This window comes from Rutidosis leptorrhynchoides, chromosome 4 (genome assembly GCF_046630445.1).
Source record: "Rutidosis leptorrhynchoides isolate AG116_Rl617_1_P2 chromosome 4, CSIRO_AGI_Rlap_v1, whole genome shotgun sequence".
Lineage (NCBI taxonomy): Eukaryota > Viridiplantae > Streptophyta > Magnoliopsida > Asterales > Asteraceae > Rutidosis > Rutidosis leptorrhynchoides.
The window spans coordinates 187,428,543-187,443,480 of record NC_092336.1 but is presented as its reverse complement, the minus strand read 5'-3'; the positions used below and the strand labels follow the sequence as shown (position 1 = coordinate 187,443,480).

At 37.6% G+C, this 14,938-nt stretch overlaps 1 non-coding gene across 1 annotated transcript; it reads left to right on the top strand.

Annotated features, from left to right (window-relative positions):
* Positions 1–1,436: 1,436 nt before the first annotated feature.
* LOC139845839 (small nucleolar RNA R71) lies at positions 1,437–1,543 on the top strand. Its single transcript, XR_011758595.1, has one exon. It is a non-coding gene; the product is annotated as a small nucleolar RNA R71 (small nucleolar RNA).
* The last annotated feature ends 13,395 nt before the right edge of the window (positions 1,544–14,938 follow it).

The window sequence follows — 14,938 nt, the reverse complement described above, 5'->3', positions numbered from 1 at the left end:
TAGCATGTTTTCAATTATCCCTCAAGGATATTTTACTGATCGATCAGCTAGTTATATGCTTATTCGTGTTGGTTTTAATTCTCCAAGGTCTACTTTAGCGTATAGTGAATATGGCATTAAATTTATACTAGCACATAAGTCTGCCAATGCTTCTATTGAACTAAGACTACTCAGAAAACATGGAATTGTGAAACTTCCTGGATCTGAGAGTTTTTCTGGTATCTTATTCAACAGCACTGCAGAACAATTAGCATTCATTGTAACAACCGAGAGTTCTTCCATTTTCTTTCTATTTGTAATTAGATCTTTCAAGAATTTGGCATACCTAGGCATTCCTGAAATCACATCAATGAAAGGAAGATTAACATTTATTTGTTTAAACATATCCAAGAATTTGGATTGCTCGACTTCAAATCTTTCTTTTCTCATTTTACTCGGGTAAGGAAGTGGTAGTTGGTATGGTTTAACATAAGGCTTTGCCTTAACTGTGTTATCTTCATTAACCTTTTCAACTACCGGATCTGTTTCCTTATCTTGATCAAATTGTGGTGCCTGTGTAGTAGGAATAGAGTCACCAAAAATTACAGGTATTTCAGGTGGTTTAAGTGTAATACCACTTCTTGTGGTAATGGCTTTAGCTGTTTCATTTCGGGGGTTAAAATTTGTATCGCTAGGTAGACTTCCCGGTTTTCTTTCACCTATCAACCTTGCTAGGTTGCTCACTTATTGTTCCAGATTTTGAATAGAAGCTTGTTGTTTTCTAAATGCTTGAGCATTTTGTTCATTGGTTTGTTTCAGAGATGTAAAAATTGAGTTTGAGATTCAACTAGCTTTGACATCATGTCTTCTAAATTTGACTTTTTATCATCAGTTTGTGGTGGTTTAATTGGAAAAATAGGTCTTTGTTGATTGTAAGTATGATTAGATACTTGTGGATTGCTAGGACCTTGTTGGTTGTTGTATGGAACATTTCGGTTATAATTCTGATTTTGATTGTAATTTGGTCTTGGCGGTTGATAATTATTTTGATAATTATTTCGAGGCCTTTGGTTCATGTATGAAACACTCTCTCTTTGTTCCATCGTTTGGTCAATACTGAGACAATATTTTGTCAAATGTGGTCCTCCACACTGCTCACAACTAATTCGTATAACATAGATATTTTAGTCATCTTTTCCATTCATCTTTCGACAGCATCTATCTTTGCGAAAATGGAATCAAATTCATGGCTAGAATCGGCTCTAGCCGCTTTAGATGATCTAACGATGTCTTTTTCTTGATGCCACTCATGTGAGTGGGAAGCAGTGTTATCAATAATTTTGTAAGCTTCAGTTGCGGTTTTATTCATAATGGAACCACCAGCTGCTATATCGATGTCTTTGCGTGTAGTAATGTCGTATCCTTGATAGAATATTTGTACTATTTGATATGTGTCTAAACCATGCTGAGGACATCCTCTCAACAACTTCCTAAATCTTGTCCATGCCTCATATAGAGTTTCATTTGGCTTTTGCGTGAACGTAACAATTTCTCCTTGAAGTCTCACGGCTTTAGATGCCGGAAAGAATTGTTTAAGAAAATTTTCAACTAAGACATCCCATGTATCAATCGCCCCTTCAGGTACCGATTCTAACCAATCTTTGGCTTCTCCCTTTAAAGTCCAGGGAAAAAACATGAGATAGATCTGTTCATCCTCAACTTCTCTTATTTTGAATAAAGTACAGATCCTATTAAAGGTTCGAAGATGTTCGTTTGGATCTTCCTTCGGCGCACCACTAAATTGGCATTGATTAGTTACCATGTGTAGGATTTGTCCTTTGATTTCATAATCTGGCGCATTAATGTCTGGTTGAGTAATTGCATGACCTTGGCCAGTGCGTTTAGCTCTCATTCGGTCTTCCATACTTAGAGGTTCCAGATTTTCCATGATTGAATTTGTTGAATCTAAATCACTAGAGGATTCTGATTTAATGGTTTCTTCCTCGGCAATCTCTGGATGAGTGATTTGTGGTTCAGGAGGAATGATTAGTGATTCAGGATCTCTGAATTGTCCCTGAATATCCTCCGAATTCTCAATTGTGAGGTCGGGTTCAAAAAATGGATTATTGAAAATTTGAATTGGAGTACTTGTTCGACTAGATGATGATTCTAAAGAAAAATCAACGGCGACAATGTTGGCTAGATGTCTTGATCAAGTTACAGGTGATGAACGTATGAAAGGTGGTGAACGTTTTGCTCGGTGCATTCACTGAATATCCTATTAGTTATAAAAGATAAAAATTATATAAGCTATCAAATTAATAGACTTTTCTGATTTTGCCCACATTTCGAATAGCCAATAGATGCAGTAGGTAGCCAGGACCCTTTAAATCAGAAGCCCCAACTCGCCACTAACAAATCCAACTATTACTACGAACCAGAAAATTTTGGATGTCTATCAATTTAACGACTTAAAATAATTTTTCGTCAAAGTTTTGAAGAAATAAAGAAAATTCTATGTCCTAAAAACTAGAGCGTCGAGAAATAAGAAAGAAAAAGAGTGCGTCGTAAAACGTCGAAATATAAAAGGTCGAAAAATAAAAATAAGAAAGAAAAACGTCGAAACTTAAAATTCTAAAAACTTAAGACTAAAAGTTGCGTCTAAAGGTATTAAAGCTTAAAAGGAATTCTATATCCAAAACGGCAATAACTTAATTAGGCACTAAAATCTATAAAATATTAAAGCGATAAGCGACGTCGTAAAATTCTAAGGCGTCTAAATCTTAATTTAAAGAAAAAGCACTTAAGGGATTTTACGGCAAAGCTTAAAAATCTAGATATAAAAATAACTACGGCAAAATACTAGTCTTAAAACTAATTACGAACGACAAAAATACGAATTACAAATAAAAAGATTAAAATAAACAATTTATAAAAAGAGACAAAAAATGATAAAATTACTTATTTTTATAAAAATATTATTTTTATATTATTATTTTATAAAAGTATTATTTTTTATATATTAATAAACTAATTAACAACTTAAAAATATAAATTAAATAAAACTAAAACTAATTATTATTATGTATAAACCCTAATTAACTAATTAATTAATAATAATAATTATTAAAACTAACCCTAATCCGTACCAGTTTAAGGATCAGAGCTGTCAGAAGCCCTCATGCAACCGCATGAATTTAAGGCGTCCAGCTCATGCGATCGCATGGGCCTGGATTCCAGATCAGTTCTTGGGCTGCTACAGTATTGTGGCCCGAATACTTTCTATTATCTTTTTTTTTCTGTTTTAAACTTATATTTTGATTTTTAATTTTACAAAATAATTATATAAATTATATTTTTAAGAACTAAATAAAAAATATACTTTTATACTTTTTATAAAAGATATTTTTTAAGGGCACGTAAATAGATATATTATTATTTTCTTTTTATATTTTTGTATTTTTAACATTTAAAACGTTATTTTTACAAAAGTAAATTAAGACTTAATAAAAATCTTTTTTTAATAGCGTTTCACTTTGGCGTTTAAGATGTTCCCCGGCAGCGGCGCAAAAAATACTTGATGTTATGCGAGGTGTATACGAAATAGTTATATTTTTATTGCGAAATACTATTAAATACTATACAATTTTACACAAGTTATTTATTTATTTATAGAGTGGATATACCTAAACCTTACTACAACACTATAGGCAGTGTACCTAATCGTAGAGTTTAGCGCTATATTTTTAAAACTATATTTGTATATATATGTATTTGTATATATATATATATATATATATATATATATATATATATATATATATATATATATATATATATATATAAGTAATATTATTATTATTATAAAAGGGGATTTTTACCGTTTAGTGACCGGTTTGTCGATTTTATGTCTTAAGTCACAATTAAAACCTAATGTAAAATATTAAATATAAAAATAACTTAATTTAAAGCGTAAAGTAAATGACGATAAATAAAAATGCGATAATTAAAAGTACGAAAATTAAAAGTGCAATAAATAAAATGACAGTAAATAAAAGTGCGATGAGATATAAAATACAGGAATTATGCTTATTTAAACTTCCGTAATCATGATGTTCGACGTGTTGATTTTAATTTATTACCATGGGTTAATTGTCCTTTGTACTGGATTATTCGATATGTTCATACAGTTTTGTCCATAATAGTCCATCAGTCATAATTATAAAGTGCGAGAGTCTTCGTCAAATTATCCTTATACCCGAAGTCAAATATTCCAACTAATTGGGGATTCGAACTGTAACAAGGTCTTAATACTTTGTTTAATAATTACACCAGGATATCGACTGCGTGTAAACCAAGGTTTTAATACTTTGTTAACAATTACACTAATTACCCTTGAATGTAATTCACCCCTGTTTTAATGAGTCCATTAACTATTAATCCATTCCCGTGTCCGGTAAAATGAACAATAATTTGTATTTATAAATATCCCACCGACCGTACCCGATTAAGCGTATGTGGTTATATATAGATACGTCAAATTATAACCTTTATATTAAATTAACGAGGTATCGTTTTGTTAATATAAAGCCCATTAGTAGCCCATAGTCTAATTTCCACAAGTGTAGTTCTTTTGTCCAAACCCCAATTATGGTACAAAGCCCAATAACCCCGTCTTTAATATTTAGTCCAACATTACGATTACTTCGATTTAAATAAGCATAATAATAACTTAGTTACGAGATATTAATTTAAAAAGGAAGAACATAGCTTACAGTGATTATTAATCGCGTAGCGTTACACGGACAGAGTTCCGAGTTTAAAACTCGTAAAACATTTCTTACAATAACCCAACTAAACCATAATTTATTATTAATCTTAAATTAAAATTAAAATTATAATAAATATATTACATACAGAGAAGAGAGATTGGTATTGGTGTACATAACTCGTTCGAAAAACTGACTTTTTATAGAACCTGGCCAGCTACAGTAACTCATGCGAGTGCATGACTTTTGTGCCTTCTGGCCATGCGATCGCATGGCCAGCTGTTCCAGCTCAGATTGAGTTTTAAACATGGGCTGCGCGTATTTATTTAATATATAATATAATATATATAATTTTATACAATTAATTATATATTATATTATATTCTTGTGCATTGTTGACTTGTAATTTTAGCTCCGCTGCGTTGCGCGTTGATAGTTGGTTCATGTCCCGGTTCCGGATTTTCGAACGTCCTTTCGTATGATTTAATATCTTGTACTTTGCGTTTCGCGGCTTGTACTCTTGTAATTTTGAGACGTTTCTTATCAATAAATTGAACCACTTGGATTGTACTTTGTACTTTTTAGCGTTTTGGTCATTTGCGTCTTCAAATTGTCGAATCTGTCTTTTATCTTCACCTTTTATTATTTAAACGAATATCACTTGTAAATAGAACAATTGCAACTAAAAGCTTGTATTTCTCGAGGGATAATGCTATGAAATATATGTTCGTTTTTAGCATTATCAATGTTCCAAGCAGTGTCTTCGTAGTACCAAGTAGTGATTGGTGGTGACGGACAATGTCGAGTAGTGACGAGTTGTAACGTGTTTACACACTTCTTAAAGGTTATAATAATAATTAATTCGTGCAATACAAAATTTCTACCCATATTTGAGAGTATACGGTTTATGTTCTAAATGGTGTTTATCCAGGTAACCTACTTTGCTCGCTTCCAATTCCTTATTTTACAATGTCAGAACTTTTATATGAGTTAGCATAATGTAATCCCAGTCATTACATTACACTATCTTAGATATCCATTCGACATTACTCCATAAGTTCAAGATAGCGTAGTCAACTTAATTCTCTTAAGTCTCATGTCGTGTGTACGTATGTGATGCGTGATATCTTATATCAAGTTAAAGTCCATATCGTTGTGGGTATAGATGTGTATATGCATATGAAACAACCCAACCCGTATTAAAACCGACCCATAAAAAATTTTCCTTTTAATACACGTTAAATAATACTTTAGGTCCCATTACACAATTTTCAAAACGTATTTTCATGAAAGTAAGTTCAACGAACTTAAAGACATACATTAATAGATTAAATTCCTTAATACAATAATACGTTAGTTAAATCATAAACCGGTTATAATCTTTATGACCCGACTAGTTACGTTTACACAAAACCGAGCATGGTGATTTGGGACTACGCTACCCAAATCCTAATCAAGTACAGAAGCAAGATCTTCTAAAGCAACCTAGCCAAGATCTCTAATCCCCAAGCTTACCCGAGCCGCCAAGCACGCGAACCTATAAATATATCAACATCGAGAGGGTAAGCTAATGCTTAGTGAATGTAAAGATACTATACACATACATAAGCATAAAATGGCTACGCATAACCAAGCATCAAAATAACACATACCGTATCCGCATGGTAAACAACTACAAAAGAGCACAATACACAAGTAGCTACACGCTACGTAACCGCCAAGCTAACATCACAAGATTAGCTACAACACAACAATAGGTATATACGCTTATACAATAAATAAAATTAACAATATCGATAAGGTTAACCCCTTAACCAGAACCACATGAAGGTTGGCCGAACTACCCGGACCTTAGTGAATTCGCACTACCCGAGATTCACTACCTTCACCACATCGACAACCGAGAATGGCCGAACTACCCGGACCTTAGTGAACTCGCACAATCCGAAATTCACCACTTCAACAAGATGACCGAAACAACCCGAGTCATCATGAATCCACACTAACTGAGATTCATTTCCTCAACAACAATGCTAGCAACCCATCGCCAAAAAGGGTTATCCAAAGCGCTAGCCAATTCACAACACCACCATGGGTAAAAACCCCCAACGCATAAGCGTATCACATGGACCCAAAGCACAAGAGGAGTCCATTCAACCACAACAACATAGAGTAAACCCAAGCAAGGGTCACTCTACACACACGTACCCATTTTACACATACACATTTGCATAGTAAATTTACACTCACCTTGAAGTCTTGATGGATGCCAACCAAAATCCGCAAACGCCAATGGAACGTACGTGTTCCATTATCACATGACAAATAACATAATTAGGGTGGATTTACAAACCAACCCAAATCGACAACTAGTGAAATTTCGACCCAATTGCACTTCCAAGTTCAAACCGCGCCCAAACTAACCAATAATCACTAACACAAGTGAGAATGGTCCTAATACGCCAATTAAACCCATTCGTAAGTGTTAAATACCAATCTTTCCCATTTTAACACCTAAACCCTAATTTTGACCCATTTCAAAATTAGTCAACCCAAAAGAACACCAAAGGCTTCCAACACCACAATAATCACTAAATACTAGTGATTACACCCATTTGCAAGTCTTACAAGCTTACACTTGCTCTTCAAACCTAAAAACTGCCAATATCAACAATAAACCCGAATCTTGGTATTAATCTTCAATTAACAACTAAATGGGTTCCATTTATGAACATACAATCAAAAACCCCTAAATTTAAATGATGAACACGAAAATGAAATTCGGAGTTAGAGCTTACCGCTAGTATCACCTTGAAGCTAAGAACGAGGAGAACACACTTGTCTTCCATGTCAAAAATCGAATCACGAGTCTCCCTTCCCAAATCACACTTTGAATCAAATGGGGTTTTGAAGTTTTGAGAGAAAAAAAGAAAGAAAAGGAAAAAAGAAATAAGAGAAATGAATGAATGGATGGGATTTAAGATCCCAAATCTTGCACATACGCGAAATGATCAAAATGCCCTCGAATATCCTTTAAAATTGCAAATCTGGTACCAGCTCGCCCAGAATGCCGTGCCGCGGCCTTAATCGTCGTGCCGCGACCTATGATGTATTCTGGTGGTTGCCTTAACATGCCTCCTAGAATTGAAATCAGCTGAATGCCGCGCCGCGGCCCTTTCTGTCGTACCGCGACCCAAGGCTTGGTCTGGTGCCTTCCTTACCATGCCTCATGATCCTGGTTTATTTGTAATGTCGATCCGTGACCCACTCCTCCGCGCTGTGACCTTTAACTTGGTCTGATCACTTTTTGCATACAAGAACTTTAGCGCACGAACATGTCTCAAATCCTTCATAAGCTAGTCATACATACACAATACGCCTATATATATCATATACGGGAAAACGGGGTGTTACAACTCTCCCCCACTTAGATTCGATCACGTCCTCGTGATCCTAGTCACTTAACCGATCGGAACCACACTCTATGGCCCTTAAACAAACGTTACAATCCGACTTCCCTTACCTTTCTCATTAACCCGAAGATTAATTTGTTAACTAAATACACACTTTCACGCATTCCGAGACGTGCAATATACGCAACAACCGAAGTCTACAACGATCACTTAGGATACGCGAAACCGCCACGTATTCTTCCAACTCCTCTAGTCATTCTTCTCAAAGAGTTATCCTTAACAACTAAATCGTCACCCGCGATTTATTAAAATCCACAAATCCAAGCACCAAGCTTGCTTAATCCCTCGCATAGGAAAAACTCATCCAATCTCGAACCGAGATATCAACTCCTAGCGTACCATACCAAGTACATCGCTAGTAACAACCACATACCAAAATAAAGTCAACCATCTAACCGATGAAGACCGACTAGAAGCGAATCCTTACGGATAACACTTACCACTTAACAACCCTTGTAGTGCCCAAATACGTCTATTACGCAACTACCGCAACATCACAAGCAACGGCTAAAACCGTTAGCGCCCAACGACTATGGCAACGCAAATCCCAAGGTGTACAAAATCGACTAATGTCACACCGATAACAACATGTGAGCGAAACACGGCTATCGCATCACTAATCACACAACATGGCCCTCACGACCCCACCATTGGCGTATAAAACAACCAATAGTTCACACATCCAACATGGCCGAAACAACCCGAGCCTAAACACATATGGAGGATGGTCGAAACAACCTGAACCTTAGTGAATTCGCAACAACCCGAAATTCACCAACCCAATCTATATTTCCACAACAAAATGACCGCACAACCCGAGTCACCGTGAATACACGCAAACTGATATTCACTACCTCCACCCCATAGTATAACCGAGGATGGTCGTACAACCCGAGCCTTAGTGAATCCGAACTACCCGACATTCACTACCTCAAACTATGAGTCCAACCAACAGGGACAATCGTACGACCCGAAACATTGTGAATACGAACAACCCGATATTCACGTCCTAAACCATACACAAGGAATGGTACTCGCATTTCCCACTGGTACTCGCATTTCCCGATAATGTTATACCATGCCGATATAACACTACTCCCATCACAAATATCCATTAGTATACTTAACACCGCGTACACTAATTCCTCGGGTGATGTCTTAAACACCGCGACTAACTCACCCCCATGACAATGTGGTGTCTTGAACACCGCGACGATACCACATGTCAATCAAACCAATGAGTGGTGTCTTAAACACCACGACAATTCCACTCCCATGACAATGTGGTGTCTTGAACACCGCGACAATACCACATGTCAATCAAACAATGAGTAGTGTCTTGAACACCGCGACAATACTACTCGTTACTTAGAATGTGGTGTCTTAAACAATGCGACAATACCACATTCACACTACACAAATAAATACATTATATATGTACACGCATAATTATTCCACTAACGAATCATACGCACATGCGAACATCGCTACCACAATCGAGCAAGAACCACCTATATCGCACATAGGCACAAAACAATAATTCTCTGAAAGAGAATCCGACACGCACATCCCTAAACGAGGGATTTCACCTTGCTCATCAAATACGCCCATTATCTCTCAACGAGATTCACCACATTATCACCTCGGTGATAATTTAAGTCCAAAATCATAAGTACAATTTTAACCGAAATTGTACTCTACCACAAATTGACCAAATCTAGGTCCCGACACTAATTTCGGATCTACTAAAAGCGTCATCCGAAATCTCACACTAAAACCTCCTTGTGCGGGAGTGTAACTCCCCCACTTGGAAATTACGTTCCATAATCGCATATTGTACACCCGTACAATGCTACCAAAGGTAGACTTTACTAACAATTGGGTTCACACGACCCATCACCACATCTTGCTCCAACCTTGAGCACACGAAGGATTTTAACAAATCCTTAAACACTTCAACGAAGAGTTCACCACAAGTACACAAACTTCACTCTCGCAATTATCCAATCGCTATAGTTTGTCGAATTTCCACCTAGTCACTTATGTACCTAAGGGATTCTCTCCGGTACCCTAAGTACAATGTAACCACAACGCCATCGGAGTCGAACATCATGCTAGTAGGTATAAAAGAGGCACCTATCGTTGCGTCACGTAGACTCCTTCACCAATCATACATCGAGATTCAAAACACTCGATCTCAAGGGTTTCATTCACCCGACGAACCTCACGGTCCATCTAATTCAACACGAGAGCGAACACGCTCTAACATCTGAACACCAAAGCCCATACGCATGGCTTGGTAGAAACATTTCTCAAATACCAAGGAATGCTTGGTTGCACCAAGTCTTACGCCCTTCGCCCGCCAATCAAAACGTCACCATAGGGTACTTCCATTAGGAACGTCACCCATAACAATATCATGCACAACACAATGCATTTAACAAACCCGACGCATAAGCACATAAATAAATATTCAAAGGACATATTTATTAAAACAAAACGTACCTCAACGTCTCCTTGCGGCATTCGCCGCCGCCAACTCAGGACAATCCGGCTTGCGATGTCCCTCCTAATGGCAATAGTAGCACATCCCGTCATCACTCCTCGACATTGTGCACTCCCACAAATTGTGGCCCCTAACACCACAATTGAAACATCTAGGTGCACGAGAATCCATCGTGTCTTTCTCCACATTACCCGTACTCGCACTTGCACACTTATTTTTCTTACTTGGGGCGCCGTACGAATCAACCCTTCTCTTACTTGAAGGTTCACACATCTTTGATCGCGTATACGACTCGAAACCTCTAGCCACAGTGAATAACTCCGCAAACGACTTCGCGTAACCCCGACTAATTTTGTTTTTCAAGTCATCATTCAAAGTTCGATAGAAATCTTCCATCAACAAATGATCATTCCCCAAATACTCCGGGCAAAAACGAGCCTTCGCCATAAAGGTCGTCTTGAGAGTATTCAAATCCATAGAACCCTGTTGCAAATTTCGCAACTCATTACGCAATTTCGACAAATCGGCTGAAGTCCGGAACTCCTCGAAGAATTCCTCCTTAAATTCGTCCCATGATAATGCCATAAACGTTTCACTACCGACAAGATCAATCTTACCATCCAACCAATCCTTCGCCCTACCCCGCAACAAACTAGTAGCGAGTCTCGTCCTCTTCTCGGGAGGACATTCAATAGTACGAAAACACCCTTCGACATCTGAGATCCATGTTGTACTAACCAAAGGATCCGGTTTCCCGTCATACATCGGGGGTTTAGTCCTCATGAAGCTCTTAAGACAACGCTCCATTTCACTACTACTTCGAAATTCGGAATACTTCCTATCCATTTCTTCTCGAAACGCACCCATTTGCTCCGCAACGGCGGCCGCAACTCTAGCGTCAAACTCCTCGTCATTCGCCTCGATCTTGTTTCGCGTCATCATTCTAAAGAATGCAAAACGATTAGTCCACGAACGTATAAAACAACACGCACAACACCGCCCCATCTTGTTAAACACTCATCATACATCACTTGTTAGACACGATTAGCACCCGTAATAAGGTTTGCAAGTCCTTATTACGCACACACGCTGTATCGAATCGTTAGTACAACGACGGCCTCGCTCGATGTTATAACCAACACAACGAAAGTTCTACGCGATATAAACACATGCAAGGAAATAGCTTTACAACACCAGCCAAAAATCCTAGTTAGTCCACCTACAAACAAGGCACTAACTATAACCCTTCACCTACAAGTCCCGCAACAAATAAGCACACACAAAAGTCTAAGTCTAGGCGCCTATCTCAAGTCGCCTAAATCCCTTAGACCATGCTCTGATACCACTTGAAACAACCCAACCCGTATTAAAACCGGCCCATAAAAATTTTTCCTTTTAATACACGTTAAATAATACTTTAGGTCCCATTACACAATTTCCAAAACGTATTTTCATCAAAGTAAGTTCAACGAACTTAAAGACATACATTAATAGATTAAACTCCTTAATACAATAATACGTTAGTTAAATCATAAATCGGTTATAATCTTTATGACCCGACTAGTTACGTTTGCACAAAACCGAGCATGGTGATTTGGGACTACGCTACCCAAATCCTAATCAAGTACAAAAGCAAGATCTTCTAAAGCAACCTAGCCAAGATCTCTAATCCCCAAGCTTACCCGAGCCGCCAAGCATGCGAACCTATAAAAATATCAACAACGAGAGGGTAAGCTAATGCTTAGTGAATGTAAAGATACTATACACATACATAAGCATAAAATGGCTACGCATCACCAAGCATCAAAATAACACATACCGTATCCTCATGGTAAACAACTACAAAAGAGCACAATACACAAGTAGCTACACGCTATGTAACCGCCAAGCTAACATCACAAGATTAGCTACAACACAACAATAGGTATATACGTGTATACAATAAATAAAATCAACAATATCGATAAGGTTAACCCCTTAACCCGAGCCACATGAAGGTTGGCCGAACTACCCGGGCCTTAGTGAATTTGCACTACATAAGATTCACTACCTTCACCACATCGACAACCGAGAATGGCCGAACTACCCAGACCTTAGTGAACTCGCACAACCCGAAATTCACCACTTCAACAAGATGACCGAAACAACCCGAGTCATCATGAATCCTCACTAACCGAGATTCATTTCCTCAACAACAATGCTAGCAACCCATCGCCAAAAAGGGTTATCCAAAGCGCTAGCCAATTCACAACACCACCATGGGTAAAAACCCCCAACGCATAAGCGTATCACATGGACCCAAAGCACAAGAGGAGTCCATTCAACCACAACAACATAGAGTAAACCCAAGCAAGGGTCACTCTACACACACGCACCCATTTTACACATACACATTTGCATAGTAAATTTACACTCACCTTGAAGTCTTGATGGATGCCAACCAAAATCCGCAAACGCCAATGGAACGTACGTGTTCCATTATCACATGACAAATAACATAATTAGGGTGGATTTACAAACCAACCCAAATCGACAACTAGTGAAATTTCGACCCAATTGCACTTCCAAGTTCAAACCGCGCCCAAACTAACCAATAATCACTAACACAAGTGAGAATGGTCCTAATACGCCAATTAAACCCATTCGTAAGTGTTAAATACCAATCTTTCCCATTTTAACACCTAAACCCTAATTTTGACCCATTTCAAAATTAGTCAACCCAAAAGAACACCAAAGGCTTCCAACACCACAATAATCACTAAATACTAGTGATTACACCCATTTTCAAGTCTTACAAGCTTACACTTGCTCTTCAAACCCAAAACCCGCCAATATCAACAATAAACCCGAATCTTGGTGTTAATCTTCAATTAACAACTAAATGGGTTCCATTTATGAACATACAATCAAAAACCCCTAAATTTGAATGATGAACAAGAAAATGAAATTAGGAGTTAGAGCTTACCGCTAGTATCACCTTGAAGCTAAGAACAAGGAGAACACACTTGTCTTCAATGTCAAAAATCGAATCACGAGTCTCCCTTCCCAAATCACACTTTGAATCAAATGGGGTTTTGAAGTTTTGAGAGAAAAAAAAAGAAAGAAAATGAAAAAGAAATAAGAGAAATGAATGAATAGATGGGATTTAAGATCCCAAATCTGGCACATACGCGAAATGACCAAAATGCCCTCGAATATCCTTTAAAATTGCAAATCTGGTACTAGCTCGCCCAGAATGCCGCGCCGCGGCCTTAATCGTCGCGCCGCGACCTATAACGTATTCTGGTGGTTGCCTTAACATGCCTCCTGGAATTGAAATCAGCTGAATGCCGCGCTGCGGCCCTTTATGTCGCGCCGTGGCCTAAGGCGTGGTCTGGTGCCTTCCTTACCATGCCTCTTGATCCTGGTTTGTTTGTAATGTCGCGCCGCGACCCACTCCTCCGCGCCGCGACCTTTAACTTGGTCTGATCACTTTTCGCATACAAGAACTTTAGCACACGAACATGTCTTAAATCCTTCATACGCTAGTCATACATACACAATACGCCTATATATATCATATACGGGAAAACGGGGTGTTACAGCATATGATATAATATGTAGCCCTACGTGTAACATAGTAGAGCAAATAGTGTAAGCATGGCGTATAACAGTCATTCTAAGTACGCGGCTATAGAATAGACCCACTAATGCGTCCTACGGTTAGACACACTAATGCATCATAGTTCCCTATAGCCAAAGCTCTGATACCAACTATAACACCCCGTCAAAATCCCTTTAACGGAATGTTAACTTTGGTCCCAGTGCTTGGCTTGACTTCTACGTATCAGCAACGTTTTACCGCGAAAACAATTAATACCTGAGAATAAAACACGCAAAAACTGATCAACAATAATGTTGAGTGAATCTACAGGTTTTAGGTAAATAATACAGTATGTTTAAGAAATGATTTTTCAGAAAACATTTAATAGTGAAAGACCACCAAGGTTTAATGTTAAAAGTTTGCAGACAACACCGTGTCCTGTTTCAAAAGTTTGTTGACACTATCATGTCAAGTTTCAAATATTTATAGACAATACCATTTCAAGTTTCTAATATTCGTAGACAATACCATGTCAAGTTTTATCGCATTTGTTCATAAACCACAATTTTAAATAACGTAATATAGTATCTGAAAAACATTGTTCAGAAAAATAGTTTAATCGCATTTG